The sequence below is a fragment of the Perognathus longimembris genome, chromosome 1 (genome assembly GCF_023159225.1).
Source record: "Perognathus longimembris pacificus isolate PPM17 chromosome 1, ASM2315922v1, whole genome shotgun sequence".
In the NCBI taxonomy this organism is placed as follows: domain Eukaryota; kingdom Metazoa; phylum Chordata; class Mammalia; order Rodentia; family Heteromyidae; genus Perognathus; species Perognathus longimembris.
Genome location: NC_063161.1, coordinates 19,217,184 through 19,240,008, shown reverse-complemented (window position 1 = coordinate 19,240,008; position 22,825 = coordinate 19,217,184).

The window sequence follows — 22,825 nt, the reverse complement described above, 5'->3', positions numbered from 1 at the left end:
GGATGTGTCAGGATCCATGAGAGTACACTTGGACAACACAGATTCTCCTAATTTTGTGTTGAGTTCATTTTCTAATTCCCTATTTTGTGATTAAGCAAACTGGCATAGTTGTAGAATGTCTCCTCCTTTCTCCTACTTCTTTCCTTCCCATCTTACTTGAGTTTTGTTTTTGTGCTTAGATTAGGAATTTTCAGTGCAAATTGTGTCTATATTTTATAGATGAATATACTTGAGACCCACTTGGAAAGCACAACATCTATAGACATATACATATTTGACAGGAGTGAAGACTTACAGAAATTGAAGAAAATATTAATGGAGTTGTACATTGTGTTGGATTCAATCTCCTTTTTGTTTTGCTTCTGGTACCAGAGTTTGAACTCAGGGCCTTGATTGATTTCACTCAACTTGCTTAGCTTGCTTGCTCATGGCTAGCACCCTAACATTTGATCCATGCCTGGCTTTTTGATAGTTAATTGAGATAAACTCTCTTGGACTTTTCTGCCAGCTTGGCTTCAAACCATAATCCCTTGGATTTGGGCCACCTGAGTCAGCTAGCATTACAGGCATGAACCACCAGCACCTGGCTGAACTCAATCTTACCCTCAAAAAATATCAACAAGTTGGGTCTGAGGGATATAGCTTCATAGTAGCACCTTACCTGGCATGCCTACAGCATTGCCAAAAAATATATATATATATTTTAAATCAACAAGCATATTAGAGACTTTAGAAAAATGAGCCTTTAAATACTTAAACTAAGTGAATTAAATATTATTGAATACCCATGTGCAAAGAATCACATCAAATATTGAGAATGAGATGAAATAATTTGATTATTTTCATTTAAGGAATCTAGTAAAGAAATAGACTCGATTTCCAAGACATGTGGAAGGAAATTGAGCTCTTATTACACTTATCTATACAGAAGCACATATCACAGTTATTACCACATTGGACTAGGGCCTAATACAGTCTTTGGTAGAGTAGGAATTTACTAAGTCTATATATTCTATGTGCTTGTATAATTGTAATCTGTAATCTTAGCTATTCAGAAGGCTGAGATCTGGAATATCTCAACTCTTATCATCCTGTGAGAGATACTTAAATATTTATCATCTGTCAAAGAAGTGTTAATTGCTTTATTGTGGACACTATAATCTATTTCTAGGGGGGAAATGATTCTTGGGAAGGGACTTTCTCAAAATTCCATGTCAGGGGCTGGGAATGTGGCTTTGCAGTAGAGAGCTTGCCTAGTATGCATGAAGCCCTGAGTTCCATTCCTTACCACCGCATAAACAGAAAAAGCCAGGAGTGGCACTGTGGCTCAAGTGGTAGAGTGCTAGCATTGAGTAAAAAGAAGCCAGGGACAGTGCTCAGGCCCTGAGTTCAAGCCCCAGGACTGGCATATATATATAAAAATCCATATATATGTCATATATGTGTGTGTGTGTGTGTGTGTGTGTGTGTGTGTGTGTGTGTGTGTATGTATCTATATGAATCCCATGGCAAATCTGATTAGTGCTGATGTGGTCCTTTCCTGGATTCCCAAGCTGCCAGTTGGAAGTAGCAACTTAGTCTCTGCTTTCATTTTCTACCTGAAATGATCATTAAATTGGCAATTGTGAAATGACCTTTGAGCCACTTATTTACTAGGAAATATATAATGAATAACATTTCACTAAATACAAGTTATTTGCAGGTTCCTACCTGCAATTCTAGTGAAACATAAATACTTTACAGGCAGCGTACTTGTAAGGATTCCAGTATGTTATATAACACTATCCCATTTTGCCCACCACTCAAGGCCTTGTTTGCACTATTGTCTCCTTCACTAACCATCTCTTTTATTTGTAACCAGTATGAAGTTGAGGACAGTAGAATACATCTTTCACTTTTCACATTGATGACCGTCCCCTGTGTTCCAGAGCAACATAATAAAAACAAAATGACCAGCCACTTTGAAAAAGAAATTTACTACACAAAATATTGTAGAGAATGAGTTAATAGATTTTGAGTAAGTTTCTATCAATTGTACATACTAAAAATAGAATTTTAAAATATTCTTTTATGTTACATGTACACACTTTCTTTTTTATTAAACTTTTTTCTTTATTGTCGAAGTGTGGTACAGAGGGGTTACTAATTCATATGTAAGGCAGTGAGTACATTTCTTGTTCTACTTGTTACCTCCTCCCTCGTTTTCCCCCCTCCCCCTTTCCCTCTCCTCCCAAGAGTTGTGCTGTTGATTTACACCAAATGGTTTTGTAAGTATTGCTTTTGGAATGGTTTGTCTTTTTGTCCTTTGTCTCTCAATTTTGATATGCCCTTTCCCTTCTCCAGTTCTAATACCCATATAAACAGTATCCAGGGTATTCGGATGAGATATAGTAGTAATGGAGGTACAACTACAGGAAGGGAATACAAGAGAAACAAAACTAAACAATCAAACAGACAAGAAAAAAATACAAAAGGTATGATTTCACATGGCATGTTGATAATAATTACAAAAGTGGTATAACTCTTGTTTCCATAACATGGAGTTCATTTCACTTGACATCATCTTATGTGATCATATGGGTGTAGCTATTGGGGTATTTTGATCTTCTACCATGACTAGCCTAATCATTTACTAGCTATTCCTATGAGAGACACCATAGGGTTTATGTTTCTTTGGGTCTGGGTCACTTCACTTAATATGATTTTTTTCCAAGTCCTTCCATTTCCTTATGAATGGGGCAGTGTCATTCCTTCTGATGGAGGCATAGAATTCCATTGTATACACACACTTTCTATCTTTCTTTTTGAGCTTCTTTTGCTCAAGGCTAGCTCTCTACTACTGGGGTCACAGCAGTATTTCAGTATTTTCTGAATGGTTTATTGTAGGTAAGTCTCATGGATTCTCCTACCTATGCTGGCCTCAAACCATGATTCTCAGATTTCAGCCTCTTGAGCGGCTACGATTACAGGTGTGAGCCACCAGTGCCTGGCTTGGGTCCTTCATTTTAAAAGTGCAAGGTGATGATTCCAGTACCAGTTTGGAGTTTTGCAATTGTAAATACAGATGCCTTTTGGTATAGTTACTGTCATGTTCCTTATTTGTAGGTTACTTTCTAAACTTATACAAGGCAGTGCCCCCACCCCAAAACAGCTGTGACCAAAATGCACCCCCCTCCCCATGACAACAGAGGAACAGTTCTAAAGCTCAGCCAAACAAAATTGAGTTGGCAGAGGAAAGAGAATAAGAGGCTTTCCACAGCTCTTTGGAAATGCTAATGAGGTCTCAACCTTGAACTGTGTGTTTTATCTGGGAAACTCCAGAAAGACACCACTGGACATACGAAAAGGAAAAGGGTCCAATTTAGAAGCTTATACAGCAGCAGTTTATGAAACGGAGCACATTCAAAATCCAGGCGCTTCCTGCTTACCTGGGAGAAGAGCACATCTTGGGACATTAGAGCCCATAATCAACTTGGTTGTGTCTATAAATTGCTAGAGCAGCTTGTCAGTGGCAAGGCAGGCAGTGTCATTAGTGTGTGTGAGATGCCTTTGCAGTGTGTAAACAGTTGACTCAGAACTCTCATTTTGTTTTTGTGAACAGCTCATTTGAGCTTCCCTGACTTTTTTGTCCTGTGTTGGAGAGTTGAAGGGAGGGAAAAAATATAATTATTATTTGATAGCTCACTTTAAACATCCATACTAAACCAGCTAAACTCAACCTTCAGCCTCATACCCACTTCAGTTGCTGTCATGAATCTTTAACTTTTCAGAGGAATCTTGTTTTGTGGCTATGTTTAAATTCCTTGTGCTCTTATGTCCCTAAAACAGGGTATTTTTTTCCAATACAAAGCACATGCAGGTTGAAAGCTGACTTGCCAAGTGGTACTTCTCTCCTCATCGCCTCTGCCTCTTCCCGTTGGAATCATTACATGGATGGTGCTTTTCTCCTGGGATTTATCCATATTTTCAATGCCATGAGTCCCATAACTCGATGGCCACCACAAACTCCCACAGTCAAAACACAGACTGCATGTTTTCCCTCATTTGTAATAACTAGAATATATCTAGGATATTTTTAGTAGAGGATCACAATGGCTCAATATTTATGTGCATAAGAACATATAAAATGATGCTTATTGGGGGCTAGGAATGTGGCTTGGTGCTAGAGTGCTTGCCTAGCATGCATGAAGCCCTGGGTTTGATTTCTCAGTACCACAGAAACAGAAAAAGCCAGAAGTGGCGCTGTGGCTCAAGTGGTAGAGTGCTAGCCTTGAGCAAAAAAAAGCCAGGCACAGTGCTCATGCCCTGAGTTCAAGCTCCGGGGATAGGAAAAAAAAATCAGTATACTGTTTGAAGTTATTTCTTTTTACTTTCGTTGTTTTTCCCATGGTTTATTCCCTGTTGACACTTTTTTTATTTCTGTACCCCATTGTCTTGTATATACATTTATCTGAATTGGGGAAGGGAAGGGGAATCACAGAAAAGGTAGGGGAAAAAAATGAATTAATGCAACCGTGATACTCACTAGACACTATGTTGGAAGTGAACTTTACAACTTGGGAGGGAGGAGAGTTGGGGGAGGAAGTGGGAGAAAATGAGATGTACTCATGTATTCAAAAAGAAATGTACTCATTACCTTACTTACGTAGGTGTAACCCCTCTGTATATCACGTTTACAATAAAATTTAAAAAACCCACTAAAGTATCTGAAGACTTCTGTTTCTTCTTTACTGTTTCTAAGAGGCTAGAAACCTTGAGGAAATAAACAGTCTTAAACATTTTATGATAATTAAGTTAGTAATATGAATACTAGTATGCATAATGATATGCTTGCATGGAGTAGTTTCAGTAATAACATGATAAAAGTTATTTTTTTTAAGTTATGTTTATGCTGATTTCCAACTAAAGTGATTTAGGGACCAAGGCATAGTTTCATAATTGAGTCACTTTTCAGTGGGTTTTTTTTCATGTTTATAAGATGCATAATATGTCAGTACATATTATATGATTGATTTTTAAATAAACACACATGCAGTAGGATTTGAACTCAAAATGTTGTGCTAAAATAATTAAAAAACTTGAATGTATTTAAATCAAAGTTTGATCCAAAGTTCTACAAACAAAAGAAACAAAAAAGTTTGAGAATCACTACCTTACAGAGCTTGGAAAATTAAAACATATCCTTAAGAATTAGGTATGCTGGGGGCTGGGAATATGGCCTAGTGGCAAGAGTGCTTGCCTCGTATATGTGAAGCCCTGGGTTTGATTCCCCAGCACCACATATATAGAAAATGGTCAGAAGTGGTGCTGTGGCTCAAGTGGTAGAGTGCTTGCCTTGAGCGAAAAGAAGCCAGGGACAGTGCTCAGGCCCTGAGTCCAAGCTCCAGGACTGGCCAAAAAAAAAAAAGAATTAGGTATGCAAAAAGTATGTTTGGTCTTCAGGAGGAGATAGAATAGACAATATAGTTTCTAGAATTGCTTTTATCTTAAAAAAAAAAAAAAACAAACCAAACAACTACTCTAGGTAGGACAGGGGTAAAGTTATGACTCCATGACTAGAGAGGCAGCTTCATGTAAACTAGACTTGGCAAGAGCTCAACTTTCAGTTCTGTCACTCAAAGCTGTTTACCTTGGGCTGGGAATATGGCCTAGTAGAAGAATGCTCGTCTCCTATACATGAAGCCCTGGGTTCGATTTCTCAGTACCACATATATAGAAAAAAGCCAGAAGCGTTGCTGTGGCTCAAGTGGCAGAGTGCTAGCCTTGAGCAAAAAGAAGCCAGGGACAGTGCTCAGGCCCTGAGTTCAAGCACCAGGACTGGCAAAAAAAAAAAAAGAAGAAAAGAAAAGAAAAGCTGTTTACCTTAATCTCTCAGTCCCAGTTTTCTCATCTGTATTTAATAGAAATACTTGCAGGAATGCTTTGAGGGTTATATTAAATAAGATAATATGCACATTTAAACAAATTTAGCACTTAGTAGGGCACTGTCAGATGGTATTTACAGCTGTTGTTGACAGTTCCATTGAGGTAATACAAGGTAGAGATTGATAGCATGGGCTCTGAAGTAGATTTACTTGGTTGCAGGCCTAGCAACTGTTCTATTGGACCAGCAGATGCAAATAACAACTGTACCTATCTCTCTGCAGTGGTTGTGAGGTGTCAGTGAGAAAGTATGTACTGAGGTTGTTGTACAATGTCTGGTTCATGGTATGCCTAGCATATTCATTACCTGCTGTCAGCATTATCTGCACCAGCTTTTTTTTTTTTTAATGTGAAACAGTAAATGGAACAAGTAATATCTAAATGGAAACCTGTGTATCCCTCCACATGCCTTCCTTTGGTAACTGCTATCATGAGTTTGGTGTTCAGCATTTCTGTGCCTGGAGTGTTTTTTTGGGGGAGTGTGTGTGTGTGTGTTTTACTCTTTTATTATATGAGTTATGTATCCATAAAGAAAATGTAGGATTGTTTGTACAGTATCAAATCTCATATTGTCCTGTAATCTACAAACTCCTGTTTGTTTAACATAAAAGATTTATGCTTGTGCCAGGTATCATTGACTCACTCCTTTAATCCTAGCTGCTCAGGAGGCTGAGGTTTGAGGATTGCAGTTTGAAGCCAACCCAGGGCAGGAAAGTGTGCGATACACACATCTCTCATTAATCACCAAAAAGCCCAAAGTGGAACTGTGGCTCAAGTGATAAAGCACTAGCCTTGATTTAAAAGCACAGGAACAGCACTTAGACCCTGAGTTCAAGCTCTCTGCACGTGCGTGGGTGTGCTCACACACACACACACACAGACTAGGAAAGTATATTTATATAGAGTTAAAATATATATGTCTGTATGTATGTGTACGTATAAAAACAACTTTATGTTATAGGCAGTGTTGTATCTTTGCAAGCTTTCCTCTCTCTTTTACATTTTAATGATATTGAAATTGCTAGCTGCCCACCTGAACTGTGCATATAACATTTTACATACTTATCATCTTCTGTGTACATGGAGACTTAGCCTTAGGAACTTAGCAGCTTGTTAGGTTTAGAAATAGAAATTTCTATGATCTGCTTGTCACTTTGCTTGACTTAGTTACCTAGTATCTTAGTATATCTAAGTATCTTCTATACTTAGTATCTTAAATATTTGTTTAAAATTGAGTCCCTTAGTGGCATTTAAAGTTATTTCAGAAAAGATTATGCCTTAATGTATGTTGAAAAGATACAGTATACTAAGAAGGGCCTGGAGCTAGAGCGATAAAAATATAAATTTCTTACAAGGGAACAGAAGTTTGTCTTTGGAAAACTGGCTTCCTGTCCATATTTTCTTGATTAACCAAAACCACAAGCTCTCCCAAGAGGGGGAGCCACCCATAAATACTTCATTTTGTCATGGACATGTGCAGAAAGAATATGTCATAAGCCTGGAAATGTGATTAAAATAAGTGGACATTGCCAAATACAGGAGATGACTATGTCCATGATATGACTATTCATATATCATGTAACATTCAGGCACTGAAGTATATAAAAAAATTTCTAGCTGCTATTCAAAGAAAGCTATCTCCCTGCTAGTTACATGTGAATTAAGAAAATTAAAGCAAATGTATATTGCAGATAATATTAAGGTGTTACATAACTTTCCTAGCAATTAACCTGTTAATGCTAATGTGGTAAAGAGAATCAGCAAGTTTTATACTAAGTTATTTCCATGTGACACCATGCATCATCACTGTAAGAGCGTCATGACCGAGAGCTGATAGATGAATAAGAGATGCTCAAACTTTTAACATTGCCCAATAAGTAGAATATAACTGTATGGGTAAATGTATGCTATTGTTGATTTTTAATTTTTGTGTGTGTTGGTAATGAGGCTTGAACTCGGGGCTTGAGCTGTTAGTCATAGCTGGCACTCTGCCATTTGAGTCATACCTTTACAATAAGCTTTTTTGCTGGTTAGTTGGAGATAGAGTCTCTTGGATTTGTCTGCCTGGGCTGGCTTAGATCCTGATTCTTAGCTCCCAATCTCCCCAGTAACTAGGCAGGCATGAGTTATTGATGCCCAGCCTAGTAAAAATTTTTTTTCTTTCTACATTTACTAAGTACATTGTTCCTTTTTGAAATAAACCTGCAACAATCTTGCAATATATTGATTGACAATTGATGGCATTTGAGAATAAAAGAATTAAATGCCTCTTCTAGGAATGTATCAGAACTCTTCAGTTTGTTGCTCCTTGCTTTTTCCTATTGGAGTTCTGCTGTATTCTAAAATGGATCAAGAGCTCCAGGAAAGGGAGAGAATACAAGAGAGTAGAGAATATGAAAAGACCTGGACTGAATTTAGGGAAGCTCACGTTGGCCTGTGTGCCTGGTTTGCCCTGTTACCTAGCAAAGGAATGGACCCAGCTTTTGCAAACACCTTAAAGCCTTTTCACTCAAGGTTAGTGCTCTACTACATTGAGCCATAGTGCCACTTCCAGGTTTTTGGTGGTTAATTGGAGATAAGAGTCTTATGGAAAGACAATGTTAATTAAAGATATGTTCCACTATGGTTACTTGTTCTTTGAGACAATGTCTCAGTAACCAAAGAAATCCATTCTGTGCAAAAATCACAAGGTCACCATGGAGATTATATGCATTCTGTTCCACCAGACATGAGATAGGACACTGTTGGTCCCTTTGAGCCTTGTGGAACCCTTGTTATGAATGGTTGTCTATTCAGAGAAATTACTAGGAAAGACCGTTGCCTGCTTAAGAAGGCGTGCTAAAGAAGAGAGTGATGCCTCATCTCCAAGGCCAGAGGAGTAGGAACCTTGGTGGCAGAGCTGAAGAATGCTTTGACCAGTGAATGGCTCATTAGGACTTCCTTCTAACACTCTAGCATGTGAATCAGGCTCCTAGGGAGACTGAAACGGTAAAATCCAAAAAGGTTTTCAGGAGAAGAAATAAGAAATAATTGTGGAGTCAAGAATCCAGACAATTAAACATGCTAACAGTTTCTGAAAGGAAAGACTGTTCTTTCTTTAACTCCATCCTGGAATGCCAAGTGGTCAGTAAAGACTGACTTGTTTCCCTCGAGTGACTAATGGGAGAAGTCTCTGCTCTTCTTGGGAGTTGTTTCTATATCAGCCAAGTCTTCCTTAGCAGCTCCTAGCAGTGTGGATGGTCTTGGAAACCTCTCTCTGTCTGTTTATCCCTAAGGCCTCTCCCTATTTCCCCTCCTTCGGCATCCTCTAGCACCACTGAGCCTGGAAACTTCAACATTTCCTCTAGAGGGCGCTTGAGTCTCTAACAAGGTCCTAAAAGGCCTCACAAGTTTGGGATTTCACTTAACCTTTCAAGAAAGTCCTTCTTCTAGGTTACACAAATTGGTGGTCAGTAAGGCCCTAACTCTATCTTGCTTTCTCTCTTTTCTTGAGTGTTGAGGTAGGTCAGGACTGGGTTCTTTCTAAAGGTACTCCCTTTGCTGGTTCCTCTCCCATCTTCCACATGCAGGGTATTGCTGGTGGAACCATCACTTTCCTGGCAGGACCAGTTCTCAGGGGTCTGGTGGTTATGGTAATTACCCTAATCATGTATTTTTATGTTGCACCATGGACCTAGACTGGGCTCAGGAACTAAGGCAAAGTTGGATCTTGGAGTATCCTAAGGAAGGTTTGCAAACAAAACCTTGAAAATTATCCTTGGGAAGCATTATAATTTCAATTTGTAGGTTAACATAAGTGAAAAGAAGTTCCTTTATGTTAACCTAAAGAAAGGCTATTTTGACCTTTTTGTCCTCAGCAGATTGTTCACGGGAGCTAAGAAATGTGCACATGGAATAGCTGTCATTAGCATGGTGACCTAAAGGTTAATATAGCCCAGGGAATGCTTTTCATTGTTCTGCATTGTTTGTTTCCCTTTTGTGAGATTCTGTGGCCAAGGGAACTGCATAGTTCCAGTATGAGGTCCAGTAGCTCATTACTAATTGCATACTTTAAGCAACAGACATGTTGGTTTGTTTAGCCATACCAGGAGACCAACCCTTGCAGGGGGTTATAAAGCGTCAAGGTTATAAACTTCATGGGGCTTTCAGGCAAATGAGGAATTCATATTAATTCTTTAAATGCAAATGTCCAGTAATGTCTCTACCTGTCATACCCCCTGCAAAGCTCCAGGTAGGAAAGGATTGTGACCTGCTCAGTTGGAGGCCAAGTGGGGAGGTAAGGTGCCAATCTGATTATTCAGCAGTTCTCTGTTGACAAATATTATAGCTGAATATAAATGACCCTTGTCTTCCCCCTAACTTTTCCCCCCAAAGAACAGATAGCAAGTGCAGATGCAAATCAGTGAAATCTTTCTTATTTGTCCTCTTGATTGGAGACATTTTATATGAAACTAGCAAGTACCTTGGCAGACAGCCAGCAGCATGTCAGGTAAATTGTTAACTATTTGTTTTTTTTTTAACCACACCAAAATTGAGTATGATATTAAAGCAAGACCTCTTAATTTTAAACCAGTGATTCACAGCCCTATTTATTAGATGACTTAAAATAATTCCCTCCTCAGGACTTTTAGAAGTAAGACTGTCATTTACCTTCATTCTCTGGTCAAGGGTATATTGGGCTACCATGAAAAAGATCCTAATTCTGTCTTCTTGTGACCAAGTCAGCCCAGAACAAACTTTTCACATTTGATCACATTCCTGTCACCAAGTATTATTCTTGGCCTGCTGTTTTGATTATAATGTCTATAGTAGAGACCACAAATTCTCAATCTGTGGTTTGAGTGACTCCTGAGACACTAGGGAATTAGAAAGGTTTTCTTGTCTACATGTGAGCATTGTCAGTTATTACTGTAGCCTAAATATATGTGTGCTCTATGAGGTTAGGCAATACACACACACACACACACACACACAATGTTCCAGTTTTCTGGTGGTTCATTGCAGATAAGAGTCTCGTGTACTTTCTTGCCTGGGCTGGCTTTGACTCACAATCCTCAGAAGTCAGCCTCCTGAATAGCTAGGATTACAGGCATGAGCCACCAGTGCCAGGCACCCTATTGGATTTTACTTACCTTTGTATCCTCAGTGCCAACCTCAGTGCCTGGTCCATATATGTCTTCTATAAATAAGTAGCATATAAATAAAATTATGGCTATAATTTCCCTTTTGGTTTTTTTTTAGAAATTATACATTTTATAGGCTATAGTGTGGTAATTTGTATGTAATATGTAATATTGATGATCAAATCAAGGTGATCAGCATTTCCATTTCCGTAAACATTTATTATTTCTTTGTGTTGGAAACCTTGAATCCTCTCTTCTGGATCTTTATATAATATATAATAAATCAGGGCTCTGAGAAACATGAAAAAGGCAAAGAGAGGTGGAAATGCTGGAAATGTGGTAGCTCGAGGTGGAAAAGGTATTTAAAGGGCTCAACAAAGTAGGCAGGCCCAAGGGAAGGCACTACCTAAGGCCAGGAAATAAACTATAGCTGTGTTTTCCCAGGGAACCTGCAAATGCACTACTAACCAAAGCAACTGATGAGCTTGTGAGAAGAGAATGTCGTCATTGAGAAGTCCATAGAGGCTTGCCTTCTCAGTGCGGGCTGCTAGTCTAAAAGGGAACAGCCTTTGGGAGAGGCTGTCTTGGAACCACAGAGCAGTAGACATGAGGGCAAAAGAAACTCCAAAGCCCATGGGTGGTATGTAGTGATACATATAATTATTATAATAAGTGAGAAGGTCATAATGGTGGTATTGGCATTTGAACTCAGGACCTCATGCAAATGCTCTACCATTTGAGCCATACCCCTAGAATTTTTTTATTCAGTTGTTTTTATTTTTATTTATTTTTGCCAGTCCTGAGGTTTGGACTTAGGGCCTGAGCATTGTTCCTGGATTTTTTTTTTTTTTTCTCAGTGCTGACACTCTACCACTTGAGCTGCAGCAGCATTTCTGGCTTTTTCTGTTTATGTGGTGCTGAGGAATCGAACCCAGGGCTTCATGCATGCTAGGCAAGCACTCTACTGCTAAGCCACATTCCCAGCCTAGTTTGTTTTTGATAGAATCTTGTTCTTATTTTCCCAGGCTAGTCTTGAACCAAAATCCTTCTACTTCTACTTCTTGAGTAGCTGGGATTATAGGCATGTACTACTATACTTAGCCCAGCTTCATGGTTGCTTAATAGATTTTAGTGGTGTAAATATTACTTTGAGATGCTCTCAGAATTTACTATGCTAAGGATTCTTATATCTTAGTATGAGAATAATAAAAATAGTTAGAAACTATTCATATTCAACTTCCCTGACAGTAGGTTAGCCAATGTTGTCTATTTTTGGTAACAGACATCTTCCTCAGGGAATGGTATGTCTCATTAGACAAATAAAAAATGATATTCAGGGGGCTGGGGATATAGCCTAGTGGCAAGAGTGCCTGCCTCGGATACACGAGGCCCTAGGTTCGATTCCCCAGCACCACATATACAGAAAACGGCCAGAAGCGGCGCTGTGGCTCAAGTGGCAGAGTGCTAGCCTTGACCAGGAAGAAGCCAGGGACAGTGCTCAGGCCCTGAGTCCAAGGCCCAGGACTGGCCAAAAAAAAAAAAAAAAATGATATTCATTGTACTTAGTTGAAACATGTCTTCTGATTTTCCTGTTGGTTGTAAATGTGCTCTAATTTGAAGAAACAGATTCAATACATTATGGCTTTTCCAAAGAACAGCCTATGTGCATTGATACTTTTTACTTTTCAAAGCAATTTAAACTACAGTCTTAATCAGATTTATCTAAATTCCTCCTATTGAAATTTTAAATAGAAGAATTAAAAACTGTTGCTAATTTCTATCATTTATGGGTATTGAAAGATATGCTCAGTTATCAAAGAAATGTTAGGGAACTTAGGGCACTGAAGCAAAAATGGTAACCATTGTACAATATGCAGTGCCTCCAGCACTGGTAATTATGTTTTAGTGTTAGAAACATGGTAACCATGTTTCTCATACTGAAGCACAATTACCAGAGTTGGAAAAAAAATAACAGGAGATGAAGAGACATATTCTGGAATGGAGAGCTATGGCCCCCTCACATGCTCTGCATTTGTGAGCACTTCCTGTTTTTTCCTACCAGGTAAGTGCTGTGGTTTCAATGTGTACCCCAACATTCACGTGGAAACTTCATCCTAGGAACTCAATCCACAGGAGCTTAATGCTACTGTTTCGGGAAGTGGGCCCTTTAAGAGGGATCTAAGGTGAATGAATTAATGTCTTGATGCTGGAGAAGGGTTCATTATTGTGAGTGGGTTCTTTATAAAAATGAGTCTCTTTCTCCCTTCTCTTCCCCTAGTCCCTCTCCCTTCCCCCTCACCTCCTTCCCTTCCTCCTCCTCTCCCCTTCTCAATTTTGAGAAATTTCCAAGTCTTAGCGTTCTGGTACAGAAGGCCAAAATGGACTAAGCTCACGAAGTAGCCATCTTGGGCCCTTCCTTCTCTCAGGGTTGCTCTGTCAGAGAATTCAGTGGATGCATAGCTGGGAAAGCTTCTTCACATGTAGAAGACCAGATCCCGGGGTGACAGCCTAGGCCTTTTCTTTCACAGAAAGGCCTTGTCCAAGGAAGGACCTTGCTTCTCTCTGGTTGGTGAAGCACATACTGGGCCACCCTTGACCTCTCTGGTCTTCCATAAATCAGCTCAGAGTGGATGTTTTCAAGTTCTCTCCCACAGTTGTATGTGAGTTTTTAGCCAACTGTAAGATACATTCATTGAATCCATATTTATAACTATAATTTATTTCCTTTCACTCCCTTCTTTCCCCTCTTTTTTCTTTTTCATTAGATATTTGGGGTATTTATAAAACAAAACAATGCAAAACAGTTCTTTCTCCTGCCGATTTTCTCTTCCTCTCACTTTTTTCTCTCTACTGTTTTGGCTTGTGTCTAATACACTATTGATTTTGTCCTGTGATTTGTTGGTCTTTCTGATTTATCCATCTTAATTAAAGATGAATGTCAGTGCTCAACCAGACTCCTGGCTTTACGTTTTGATGAACAATTATTATACTCAAAACACAGTAGGTTAGTGCTAGGTCACATTCAAATGAATGCCACAGGAAGGTCCACTACTGAGTGAAAGACAGACTAACAAAACAAGCTGGTTAGAGATGCCAGTCCATTCTTGGCTGCCTTGTATGTTTCCCTGATTACCAGAGCCAGAATTAGCTATGAGTGGGAGACCAAGCTTTCTTTTTTCCAACTCCCACCCCATGTTGACTCACGGGGCATTTCAAAAGGATCCATAAGTCCAACAGTATTTGCAATGAATACAAATACTTCATTTCTAACTTTAATCTTTTATGAAGGCCTATCAAGGATTTTTTTTGTATTTGATAAAGTATTATGGGAACCAATATCTAAATTTGACTTTTTGACTTGCTTCCAAAAGTCATTTCTTGGATAGAATATCTTAAGTTTAGTTCCTTGGAAGTTATTTTCACAGATGTGCCATTAGCAAACTTTCATACCATGCTGTGGGATAAAAATGAATTGCTTTTACCTGGTTTTCTTTTTTCTAATCTCAAAAAAAAAAATCAGACCCAAAAAACTCTTCCTTCTTGTAATTCTGAATTTATCAGTATTATTGTAATTCTTTGAGGAATTATTCTAAGAATTACCTGAAAGAATCTAAGAAATCCTCTGGGCATTGGGAGCTTACGCCTGTAATCATAGCTACTTAGGAGGGTGAGATCTGAGGACTGCAGTTTTAAAGCCATCGAGGGTAGGACATTCCATGAGCTAGAAGTGACATTGTGGCTCAAGTGATAGAGTACTGGCCTTGAGCAAAAAAACAAAAACAAAAAAAGCCCAGGCCCAGAGTTCAAGCCCCAGGACCCTCAAAAAAAAAAAAAAAAAAAAGAATTAAGAAATCAACTAGCTAGGAGTCTAGGGATGAATTTAGCTAAATTATTACCTAGTGAGGCCTCAGTGCTAAAGACCTTCCATAATAAAAACTGAGCTAATCCTTTTTCACTACCAGTGAGGGAAAAAAAACTTGATTGCTCTTTAACAGAAAATAGGAAATTCTATTGTTTGTTATCCCGTAATGATCATCATACTCCATATTTCATTCAGATTCCCCAGGAGAAGTTTGGGACTTGTAGAAATGACTTAGGCCATATACTCTGTTTCTACTAGGGCCCTTTGTATGAATGTTAGAATCTCAGTGTGCTTTAGCCATCTCTTCACCATGTTAAGTGGCATTTTCTGTACAGCAGTTGATAATGCTAATCTCCCTTCTTGGAAGCAGAAAACATTCCTCTCTAAAAGCACTTGGCAAGTGTCTGCAGTATGGTATGTACATTTAATGTCCTTGGCATATAGAAGGGATATTACTGGCCTGCCATTAATTAATAGAGCACATCTTTCCACTGATAATTTCCTCAAAAGCCAGAGACATGATGAGGAAGGAGAGTGGGAGAAGGAAAAGTATTCATAAAAGGAGACATGAAATCCTTATCAGTTGTGTAACTCAACACTATCACTGTAACAAAACACCCGACGTTAACCACTTATAAGGAAGAAGTGTTTATTTTGGTTCATGGCTTCAGAGTTTTCAGTCTATTACTTGATTGGCTCCATTGCTTTAGGACCTATGGCAATACAGAATAAATGGTGGGATGTTCACCTCAGGGCAGCATCAGGGCAGCAAGGAAGCTAAGAGAGAGAAGGGGCTATGGTCCCATTATCTCCTCATTTCCACTATGCCCTTCCTCCTGAAAGTTCCACAACTTCCCCAGAGGCTAGCAACCAATTTTTTAACACATGATTCGTTCGTGAGACACGTCCAATATACAAGATCAACAATTTATGATTCAGATCTTGACTTGTTTCAAACAATTGTGAAAACTACTTTTAAGATAACTGGGAAATTTAAATATGAGCTGAGTACTAAATGATATTAGGAAATGATTGTAGCCAGGTGCCTGTGGCTTGTGCTTGTAATTTTAGCTACTTGGCAGGCTGAGATTGGGAGGATTATGGTTTGAGACAAGACCAGGCAGCAAAGTTCTTCAGACCCTTTCTCAACCAAGATATAGAGTCAGTGGATCATGTTTGTTATCTTAGCTCTAGTCAGGGAGCCTAAAATAGGCAGATCATGATCTAGAAGCATACAGAAAATGAGAGTCTATCTCAAATATAGCTAGTATAGAAGAGGATTAGAAGCACAGCTTGGTGGTGGAGTTCCTACCTAGCAAGCATGAATTTCTGAGTTCAAATTCTAATTACTGCTTCCGCCAAAAGATTGTTGTACTTATTAGATATGATCATTATGTTGAAGTTAATAAAAATTCATTTCTGTTAAAGGTTCAAATAAATGTTTGTAGTTGATATGGTAATATACTTGATATTTGCCTTAAAATATTCCAAATAAAGATAAAGTAAGATTTGCTAAGTGCTAATTATTGAGCTTATGTACATTGTAATGAGATTCATCATATGACCTACTTTAAGATACACTCATAATTTCACAAAATGCAAAGATTTTTTTGTTATTTTTTGGTAATGAAAGAGTACATCCTTCATTTTTCACCATTAGTTTGTTATTGTCATTTTCCTAGTAGCAGAGAAGAAATATTATGTAACCAAGGTCTTGCCTACATTATTTTTAATAATGGTGGAGTAATTTTATAGTTAACAAGTAAACAAAATGACTATAATGGCTGCTTAATTTTGCTTTACAGTGGTCACACTATATTTCAAATTCTTTTGAAGTATTTTTGTAGTGTAGGCTATAGTTTTCTTTTGCAATTGAAGTACATGGAGTGGAGGCGTGGCTCAAGCAGTATCATACCTGCTTAGCAAGCACAAAGCTGTGAGTTCAAATCCCAGTACCACAAAAATAAAAAAGAAATACAGAAAGAACAAGTTAGTAGATAGTCAAGTCTGCGACTCGAACATATATCTGTCGAATTCCCAAAACTATATTGTTTACAGTACCATCCCACCTCTTATTCTGTTTGTATCTAGGACCTTGCTAAATAGTAGTAGCAATCAAATGACTACATAGGGAGTTATAGGGAGTGTCTTAAAATCTTTTGTTTCCTCTCCAGTGCTGAAAACCTTCTAAAGACTTCCTGTCTCACAGAGTCAAGTCCAAAATACTTACAGAATCTGTAGAGCCCTCAATCATCTCTCTCCCTGCCACCCCATTCTGCCTCCTTTCTTTTTTTAATTTCCTCTTTACTTCTGGAGTCCTCCTACACCATCCCCAGCATCTGAAGTGCTTTCTTTCTTTTAAATATAGACAGCTAATGCCCTCCACTTGATACTCCATTGGCTCCCTAATTCTCCTTCCATTCATTTCCTTCAGTCTTTCTTTGTCCCAGGGCTTCCTTGTCAGAAGACTTCTCCAAGCATCTCTATACAAAGTAGATCTCCCACCAGTTTTCTTTTTTCCTCTTGCCGTCTTTAGTTTTCTTTCCTAGTACTTCTCACTACTCAATGTTCTTGTGTACTTCTTTGTTTCTTTATTTCCCATCTGTTAAATATAGATTCAGTGAGAAAGGGCTTTGTCTTCATCCACTGCTGTATCTCTGGCATCTAGAATAGTACTTGGCACATAGTAGTTGCTCATTAATAGTTGAAGTGTCACTGAATAGCATGACCTCATAAGCACAGAGACATGGGTCACTGGTCACATACATCATGCCAAGACTAGGTGATCTATGGGTCTACCATCACTGATAAAGTTCAGCAGAACCTTCTATACTCTGTTTTATGATTTGGACAATGTGGAAAGGTTTGCATTATTGGTCTATCAGTACTTAGTTACCTGAGTCTGAGCTAGTTTCTTAAATTCTTTTTGGTCTTAGTTTCATCATAAATAAAATGGAGATAATAACTACTAGGTAGTAACTATGAGATAATTACAGGATTATTAGATAATTATGTAAAATACTGAGCAAGTTTTCCAGGTCAGGTCTCCTTTTTATATATGCAAATTGGAAGTTCTCCTCTCAGCTCCATAAATGTTTCTTGCATAGTCCCAGACAAGCAGCCAAGAGCTGAAAGGCCTTTGGCTGGGGACTAAGGTTTTATTAAAGCCAGTGTTCATTCTTTCATTCTCTCTCCCTGGCTTACTCTTTTCTGGCGCTCTCTCTCTCTCTCTCTCTCTCTCTCTCTTTTTCTCTCTCGGTCTCTCTCCCTCCCTCCTTCCTTGCCTTCTCTTATTTGAGCTGTAGATGATATGATTTATTGAATTAGCTAATGCTGCCGGATGATCCCTTCCCAATTGATAAGTCATTTTATAGTGAGAACCAGAGTACAAAAATGACAGTGGTTTCTGCTGTGTCTTTCATATTCTTGTTTTTAAACCAAAAACTCTCCAGTATGCCAAAAGTTTTCACAAAGACTTAATATTGTTACAATTGTCTAGAACTTAATAAATTAGTTTCTGTTATAGTCTCAAAACATTAAGAGATCTTGGCTAGGAGGTTAAAAAATTTAAATTGGAGCAATAATGTGGTCACAGTAGAAAAACAAATTTTTTTAATCCCACATGATATTTTTTTCAGTAGAAAATGTTGTAACCATAGGGATGCACATTAACAAAATCAAGAAGCTAATTAAGTAACACAAATGTTATATTGTCTGAGTATTAATGCTTGAAGATCATGGCTTACTTTGTAATGGCAAAGGAAAAATTTTAAGGGAGGATTATTGGATAACAGGAACTTGTTATCAAATGTTATATGCAGGTTTTGCTCAGGTTATGATAACCAGCACTTTGTTTTCTTCTCCCTGTGAATAGAACCATAAAGAAGAAAAATCTTTGTCACATATACTTCTTAATTTTAATACTATGATATTTAGCTCTTAGGATCTTGGAAAGAGGAATAAAAAGAAAAGAAGAGGAAAAAGAGAATAGGCATATATCCACTGGGCACAAAGGTTAGTGTTCTAGTTGGACATGTGGAAAGGTTTGTATTATAGGTCCATCAGTCCTGAGTTACCTGACTCTGAGCTAGTTTCTCAATTCTTTTTGGTCTTTGTTTCATCATATATAAAATGGAGATAATAAGTACTAGATAGTAACTGTTAGATAATTACAGGATTATTAGATAATAAGAGGAACAGACTGGCTTTGGTTTCTGGGTTTAACACCTAACAGAGCAGGAAGCAAGTGAGTACTGAATCACATGGTACCTTTTCCTGCTATCTTTAAACAAACATAGTAAAAATCCAAAAGCACAAAGATGGGTCTGGTACATGAGATTGGGTTTCCTGGTGACTTTACTTTCTATCTTGGCATTTGGTTTATGTTTACAGTCAAAGCTCCAGACATGAGGTAATGAAGCAAAGATGTGAATACAAAATAATGACCATACCATAAAAGCACTGTTTATTCTGGGTTTTTTTTTGAAGCTGGAAGTATAGAGGAGTCAGCTGTACTGCATTTCCCTTGAGTTCTTCTGTGGCCCAGGCTTGCTCCATTCAATAGATCACAGTACTCAGTATTGCACCATAGCTACTGGAAGGCAGTGAGGGCTGTGGAAAGCAGGTGATGTAATTACCCTTTCAGGGATACCTGTCAGGACTGGTTGAGAATAGCTGAGGGGCAGGAACTTTTTGGTGTTGGGCATAAATTTGTTCAACAAATACTCAAAGTGATTCAACTCTTACCTTGGCTCTAATCATGGGTTCCATTTCTTTATCAGTGCATCCTATGCAGGTCTGTGTTAGGAGAACTGATAGATACTTACCTAGTTTTGTTCATGTGTCCTCATTTTATCCCGTAGAGAGAGCAGAGATCAGAGATAGAAGTCATGGAGGAAGGCCATAACACATTCAAGGACTTAATCCTGAGAGTCAGAGAATCCATGTCCTACTACAGGCATTCAAAGGACAGAGTTTAAGTGACAGTTATGAGTGTAACTATGTTCTTTGTCTAGTTCCTTACTATAAAATTTGTAAGGTGTCATAAAGTTTAATTTAAAAGATTCTTTGAGCTAGGCACCAGTGGCTCACACCTGTAATCCTAGCTACTCAGGAGGCTGAGATCTGAAAATCACAGTTTAAAGCTGGCCCAGGTAGAAAGGTCTGTGAACTCTTTTCTCTAATTAACCACCAAAAAAGCTGGAAGTGAAGCTGTAGCTCAAGTAGTAGACCACTAGCTTTGAGCACAAAAGCTGAGAGACAGTGCCCAGGCCCTGAGTTCAAGCCCCAGATCTTACACACACACACACACACACACACACACACACACACACACACACACACACACACACAGAGAGATCCTCTGGAAAGAGTTATGAGATATTATATATGCTAGCAAATGGAGATTCGCCTGTGAGTTACTTTGTGACAAAGCCATTACAGAAGTAATCCTAGGAAGTCACAAACTGAAGACAAGTAGAGACAACAGTGTTAAAGAGTTTTGCCACTAGGTGGTGGGCCCACAGCTGAAGAGAGCAACATGGAGCATGAGACAAAAGAGATTGGTCCCTGTAGGGCCATATTAATAAGGTCTAGGATGAATCCAGTAATGAATGGTCGGAGAGCAGACAGCAGGGTTAAAGCTGTTTCTGACGATGCCTGACGTGTCATGAGGACAAGACAGCTTGGAGAGCTTCTGTCATCAGGTAGCTGCTCTTGTAGACAAAGTCACAAGAGATTCTATAGCAAGTAATACAACTGGAGTCAAGTAGTGGTGAAATTCAAGAGAGTTTGTTCATGTGATCCCTTATGGAGAAAAGACTTCTAGTGGACAACATTGTCAGAAAAGATCCTGCTGAGTTCAGAGAAAAAAATTTTTTTTAATAGCTAGCACTGACCCTGAAGAGTTGACAGTTTCCCATTTTGCCAAATCCAACACTTTGTTAACAGTTTACAACACTGATTGTAAATTAGGATTAAAGCAGAATTATTTGTTTCCACACTGGTTTTGTGTTATTTCTTCTTCATGTTTAGTTTTATGATTTTACCCATTTCTCATTAGGACTGGTCAACTAAAGAATATTTGGCTGACACAACAGGAAAATAGCATACATAGCAAAACATCAAGGATCCAGTAATGATTTTCCAATTTTAACTGTGGCTCACTTCAAGTAATATTTGTGTTCTAGAAATATCACCTGTTTATCTTTCTGTAGATCTGTTAGAAACTGGGATGTGAGAACATAGAATTTCCAAGGCAGATTAGTATGTAATACTACTACTAACATTTCACTTTGTGAGACATCTGTTGGTGTATTTTCCTTTTAGGCTTCTTGGGAAACAGCAAAGATTGAGCCACATAGTACAGACAGTAACTGTTTTTAGGATCATTGCCTACCAAGGACCCCTTTCTGCCTCAGTTCCCTACTAAGAGTCACTAAAGGGTCCAGGTGAGGCCTAGATAGGACCAATATTTGCCCAAGATAGAAAATCTCTTTGATGCCATGCCAGAAATGAAAAGGACCAGAAGAGGAAGAACAAAGGCTATGCCAGCATGTCAGGAACTATGACCATGTTCTAAACTCCACAAATATTTAGTATGTTGTGAGTAGTCTAGAAGAATTCACAGGAATAGATTGAGGGAGAAGAGTAGCAGAAAGGTGGAGGACAAGATCAAGAATTTGTGAACCTGGTTAAACAAGCCACGTTATGGTTCTTATACGACTATCTGTTGCCTTTGAATTTTCCTACATGGTAACAAAAGATGATCCTCTACTTTTCCTAGATGAATGTGTGTTGAGATGTTGGATGAGATGGAAGGTAAGGACTTCAATCCTTTGTTTTTTTTTTTTTTGGTCAGTCATGTGGCTTGAACTCAGGGCCTGGGGATTTTTGCTCAAAGCTAAAACTATACCACGTTGAGCCACAGCACTATTTCTGGTTTTGAATAGTTGATTGAAGGGTCTCATGAGGATATTTCTGTCTGGGCTGACTTCAAACTGCCCTCCTCAGTTCTCAGCCTTCTGAGTAGCTAGGATTATAGGTGTGACCCACCAGTGCTCACGGAACCCAATTCTTATTAGAAAGTTATTATAAATCTACTGTTAGCCAGGCAAGGAAGAAGCTTTAAGAAAGGTGCTAGTAACTGCAAGCACTGGAATTTAGTTTAAGAACTGAAGACTATTGACAGATCATAATCTGTCTGAAGGAGGTGTGACTAAAAGAACCAGAATAACTGGCCGTTGTGCTACCAGTCTTTCCTCTCTCCAATCCATCTTCTACTGCTGTGGTTGAATATGAAATGTATTCCCACAAGATTAAAAAAAATCCCTTATTGAAGACCTGTTCCCTAGATGGATTAGTGCATTGATGAGTTCATAGGTAAGTGGGTTATTAGTTGCAGGAAGAGGTCACTGGGATGTGACTTTCAAGTGTATATCTTGTCCCTGACCCTTCTCTCTACTTCCTGGCTTCCATAAGGTGAGAAGGTTTCTTCTACCATACCCTTTTGCTATGGTCTTTCTGTCTTGCCAAAGCAATGGAGCCAGCAACCTTGGATTGAAACCTCTGAAACTCTAAGTCAAAATAAATTCTTCTTCCAGGTGCCAGTGGCTCATGCCTGCAATCCTAGCTACTCAGGAGGCTAAGATGTGAGAATCACAGTTCAAAGCCAGCTGGGGCAGGAAAGGTCATGTGACTCTTATTTCCAATTCATCACCAGAAAACTGGGAGTAGCATTGTGGCTCAAAGTGGTAGAGTACTAGGGTTGAGTGAAAAAGCTTAGGGATAGTGCCCAGACTCTGAGCTCAAGCCCCATGATTGACATACACATACAAAATTTCTTCTTCCTTTAAGTTAGTTTTCTCAAGTATTATGCTAGAGAGATAGTAATACAACTGCAATTAGATTTTTCTTTCTA